A 6167-nucleotide genomic window follows, 5' to 3' on the forward strand; every position below is an offset into this window, starting at 1 on the left:
ATTTGCATAAGAACACTTAAACTTTATTTTTGGCATAGTTGGTATCTAAGTTTTCAATAAGTTTCTTGGTTCGTATCTTAACATAACGTCCGTTAAAAGTGATGATTAACCCCTAAATAAGTGAGGGTATTTTTGTCATTTCACCCCAATTTGGTTAACCCGTTTTTTCCTTCTACCTTTTTTCTCCATTAACCTCTTTTACCCTTTCCCTTCATCTTCTTTAAACTCAAGAACCCAAAATTATAAAATAAAATAAATAAAAAAAAACCACAACCATGGGATCTCAATTTGTACTATATATCTATAAAGAATAAAATCCATACATTATCTTCAGAAACAAACAGATGCAGTACACTACATCGATTAGCTTCTTTTATATGTCTTTCCATACATTTATTTATCCATATATTTATTTGTACGTGACCTCTAAAAAAACAAAATTTAATTAACATATCAAACATTTTTCAATGTATCAAATCTATTACAACTGCAAGTCTCTTCAGGGAATGAAACAAACCTGTGGAAATTGCAGGGACTGCAAACAGGATGAAGAAAATAAAAAAAGTTGTGACACAGTTCATCTTGTTCAACTCCGTTGTGATTAGCGAGTTTCTGATCAAAGTGAGTGAGTACAAATAGAAAGGAACGCAGTTGAAGCTAATTTTAAGATGATGATGATGATGGCGTCATATAACAGCCTTTTGCCACTGCTTAAATATTAGTGATTGCCAGCTGATGAACAAAAATGACGATAAAGCATCTGAACCTAAATTAACAAAAAGAAAAAGCTCTAAAACAACACGTTCATCATCTTCAAGATCTCAACAATCAATCACTTGCAATCTCACCTCTACCACTCGCTTACAGACTCAACAGTTCAACCGCAACCGCAACTGCAACTGCAACCGCAGAAGCATCATTTTCCTCCACAACATCACTCTTCAGTCTCCGTAATTGGTTACCGGAAAACACACATATTTACGGTTTTGCCGAAATTCGTTCTGCAACAAACAATTTTCTATCCAAACTTGTTTAATCATCGTCATCACCGACGTCGCCGTGGAAGTGTAAACTCCGTGGCAAGGATGTGGTGGTGTGACACATGTAAGAGGTTAACCTTAAAAACTTAACATACATTATCATAAGGTACCAACCACGAAACTTAAGCAAAACATAGGTACCAACGATGCAAAAAATAAAGTTAAGGTTTTGTCATAAAAATGTAAACAAACAACAGATACCAATGTAATTTTTTCATCCACTAATATACTCATTTATTAAAGGTAAAAAGGCTCCATACCTGATTCAATCCTTAACTTTTTCTAAAAATATTTTAATTGATATTGAAAATAATAAATTATATAATCTGATCGATTTTTGTAATTTTTTCATAGCGTCTCGCTAGTTTTTTCCAATAGAATTTCTCTACCATTTCAAAATATTTAATCTGGTTGATTGTCTGAAAAAGTTCAAAATTAAGCCTTCTAATTGTTGTCTAATATAAATATAATAATATTGTTGAATTCGTACGTGTTTAATCTACATGTTAATGTCAATATCGAGCTCATTTGCACTTCATTTGAGTCGATTATAGGAACTTTTGTACTTATTTGCATTATTAAGCCTCTATATTGATTTTTGTATAATATAATAATGATATGATATTGTCTAATTCGCACATGTTTAATCTATATTTTTTATACTTAAAAAAGTTGCTTGCTTTCGAAAAAAAAAGCTATATATTAATGGCAATATCGTGCTCATTTGCAACTCATTTGCGTCGTTTAGAAAGTTTTGATAATTATTTATTACGACATTGAAGTGATGCAAAAGTTAGTGTTATTGCTAAATTCTGTGCCCATACACGGTTTCTGTTGTACCTTACTCATTAGAGGTCGAATTTAAACGATTCAATATTTTTGATGCTCGAAACTCAAATGCCTACAATTTTCGTCTTTGTAGTTTCCTGAGATTGTGGACTAATTTCCGAAGAAGGCAGCAATAGTTGGCTGAGTCAAATTGATTCTTGGTCGGCAAATATGATACAATCCCACATTGACTAGAGAACAAACTAGTTGATGCCTTATAAGGGTGGGTGTCCCCTCCTCCTTCAAGCTAGCTTTTGGGAGTGAGTTCTACACTACCCCTTGTAAGGTTGATGCATGCCTAACGTGGGATTGACCAACGAGGCCTCGGAGTGGTGGCTTGGACCGGGAGTGGTGGCTTCGACCGAAAGAAAGGGTGCCAACCGTGACCAAAAGACAAGCCAGCTTTTGGGATATCAAAATATCTTAATCTCCACCAAGCGGCTAAGATCATAAAATGGGCCTTGTGAACTTAATTAATGATTAACTAATTATAAGTAATTAGTGGGCTTACACTTGGACATCAAAAGAAAATGAATTGGTGGAGTGGGCTTTAGAAGAACGTTGGCCATATTAGTTTTGAATTATCTTTTTTGTTTCTTTTTTCGTGAGACATGGGCTTAATGATGTAGTGTTCAACTATTAAATATTTGGTATCTTTGATTTTGTTATTTGATTTTGTTATCTACCGAATGCGAATAAGAGTCAATTTTATATTATTTATTTAATTGTGTGTTCATTCATGGATGTTTTTTTTTTTTTTTTTTTTTTTTGGAAAGCTCGATTGTTATTCACCAATGAAAAACATTACATGTACTCCTCTTCAACATTTACAATTCGTGAACTCCTCTTCTATATCAAATTACAATAAAAAAAGATTGCAAGCATCAGGTCTCTAACAACTACCAACTAATCACCTGCTTCAAACTTGATCTTGAATAATTACACACCTTGGATCTGCCTGCCAATCTTCAATTTGGTACATATGCTTTTGATCCATAGATGAGACATGCATGATCTGCCTATCAAGGTGTGTAATTACACACCTTGATCTTGAATAATTACACACCTTGAATCTTTCAGCGGCGTGTTCTTGGCAGAAAGGACATGTAACCGTTTATATCGAAACACCTCTTGAAATTAAATTTACCCTCGTCGGTAACCTATTCATATTTAACCTCCAAACGCAAACATTAATTTTTTTGGGAATTAACTTGCTCCACATGATATTCGAGACATCCGGAACTGCACCCAATAGGTGATAATCAACCAGTGATCTTAATTTATTAACCATGAACCGCCGATTTGTATCTAAAGCCCATTTCCAAGTGTCAGATCTTTCCGACAATGGTTGCAGCCCCGCAAGAAATCCCTTCATATTTTTTAATTCGGCTAAGGATCTGCCTCTTACATGATTCGACCAATCCCATTGCCCAACTAGACCTCTTTGCCATTCACGACTCGGTCTTGAACCAAACAATTTTTAGATTTTTCCAAGGCGTACAACCTAGGAAACTTGGAGCATAGGTTAATGTTTTCCTCTGACCGCCGTTTTTCATGCCAAAATTCAAGAGAATCCCTATTCCCAACCTTCTTTTTGAACGAATCAAGAAAAGGAATGCCCATTTTTTCACATCTTAATCCGCATTTTTTTATCCCTTTTTTAAAGAGGAGAAAGGATATTATCATTATTTGCTTCTGCCAACACACCATTATCACCATATTTAGCATTAATCAACTTTCTCCAAAAAAAAAAAAAAAAAAAAAAGAAAAAGAAAAAAATCATTAGCGTATTGCAGGTGCGTTATCTGCAGGCCGTCGTGACCCACTGATATACCTTTGAATTTATTACAAGTTGCGGCCTCATTTATTACAATGTTCAACGCCTCCATCACAATTATGAATAAGAACGGGGATAGAGGATCTCCTTGACGAAGACCCTTCTCAAGTGTGAATTCGGATGTTGGGCTACCGTTTACTAGAACCTATGTTCTGTTGAAATATTAAAGTGGGTGGTTGGTGGATATTGAAATAAAAGTTGGACGGTGGATGGTTGATAAAGATAGTCAAACTTGGCAAACCACACCTACCATTTTTTGGTTGGTGCCTACCATTTTGTATCAAAATTGTTTCAGGTTTAGACTCACCAACCGCATTCTCATTTACTATAAATAGAGGTATGAGATAGTTCATTCAGCATCCCAAAATCATTTCTTTCTTTCATGTACTAAAAGAGTTAAATAGAGAGTTTGTGAGTAATCTCCTAATTACAAGAGATATAAAGATTAATGTTTATCCTTGTAATTAGAGAGAAGTGTAATTCCTATTATTCTTATTAGTGAAGCGTTTCTTTCCTTGCCCGTGGTTTTTACCCTTTTGGGGTTTTCCACGTTAAATCTCGGTGTCCTATTATTGTCATTATTTCAATTATTACTAGCGGTTTGCTATAATTCGGTGTCGCTTTCTCAACAAGTGGTATCAAGAGCTAAGGTCTAATATCTTGTGTGTATTAATCTACTTATCGTATGCTATGTGGTTGCCACGGGAGTGGATCGTCCACATCAGAAAATAAGTAAGATTATTTTCACTCGTTAAAAATCCTTGGGTGTTATTTCAAGAAAAATAATATTGTCGAAAAGAAGATTGTAATTATTGCAATGTCTACGAAATTTGAAATTGAAAAGTTCAACGGGAGTAACTTCTCGTTATGGAAACTAAAGATGAAAGCTATCCTGAGAAAGGATAAGTGTTTGGCGGCCATCAGTAGACGTTCCGCTGAAGTCACTGATGAAAAATGGGAAGAGATGGACGGCCAGGCTATCGCAAATCTTCATCTGGCACTAGCAGATGGCGTTTTGTCTAGCATTGAAGAAAAGAAGACGGCGAAAGAGATTTGGGATCACCTCGTAAAATTGTACGAGACCAAATCACTCCACAACAAGGTATTCCTTAAGAGGAAACTTTATGCGCTACGCATGAATGAATCTACTTCAGTTAATGAGCACATTAATTCTTTGAATACTCTATTTCCTCAACTCGCTTCATTAAGCTGCAATATAGAGCCAAAAGAACGTGCTGAACTTTTACTTCAGAGTCTACCTGATTCGTATGATCAACTCATTATTAACTTAACCAATAATGTTCTCTCAGAGTATATAGTCTATGATGAAGTTGCGGCTGCTATTCTAGAAGAAGAAAATCGGCACAATAACAAGGAAGACAAACAGGCCGGTTCACGACAAGTGGAGGCCTTATTGGTGTCAGGAGGGAGATCAACGGAACGTGGCCCAAGTGGGAGTCACAATCATGGTAAACCGAAGTCTAAAAAGAAGAAGACCTATACATGCTACAATTGTGGCAAGAAAGGTCATCTGAAGAAGGATTGTCGGAGTTTAAATAACTCAAATCCTCAAGGAAATATCGCAAGCATTTCAGAAGATGGGACTGCTTTGGTTAGTGAGGCAGTGGTAGCAAATGAAGGCAGAAAGACATTTGTTGATGTCTGGTTATTTGACTCGGGAGCTACTTTTCACATAACCCTTAGAAGAGAATGGTTCAAACAATATGAACGTATCTCAGGAGGATCTTTATACAGTTGCAATGATCATGAACTAAAGATCATTGGAATTGGAGATATCATTCTGAAGATGCACGATGGTACAGTTCGTACTATTCAAGGTGTACGACACGTGGAGGGTTTGAAGAAGAACTTATTGTCTTTAGGACAATTAGATGATCTTGGTTGTAAGATGGTGATACATGAGAAGATCATGATAATCAAGAAAGGCACGGTTGTACTTATGAAAGGAGAAAAGGTGGGTGCTAATTTATACATTCTGAAAGGCGAGACGGTACAGGTGATAATGCTAAAAACGAACATATATTTCATAGCATTATTCCTCAAGAAAGACAAGCTTTTAGTTGCAATTGTTCTATTTACAAGTGATATTCGTTTAAATAATAAAAGGTGAAGACAAAAGACAGATTCGACGATTTGAAGACGCAAACGACCAAAAAGCTCAAAAGAACAAAAGACAATCAAAAAGGTTCCAATTATTGATAAGAAACGTCTCAAAATCACAAGAGTACAAGATTCAAAACGCAAAGTACAAGATATTAAATTGTACGCGAGGACGTTCGAAAATCCGGAACCGGGACCAGAGTCAATTCTTAACGCTCGACGCAACGGACTAAAAATTACAAGTTAACTATATATATAAATATAATATAATATATAATTAATTATATTAATTATATATATATTATATATATATATTTAAAACCGTCGGCAGCAGGAAACTC

The sequence above is a fragment of the Rutidosis leptorrhynchoides genome, chromosome 9, assembly GCF_046630445.1.
Source record: "Rutidosis leptorrhynchoides isolate AG116_Rl617_1_P2 chromosome 9, CSIRO_AGI_Rlap_v1, whole genome shotgun sequence".
Lineage (NCBI taxonomy): Eukaryota > Viridiplantae > Streptophyta > Magnoliopsida > Asterales > Asteraceae > Rutidosis > Rutidosis leptorrhynchoides.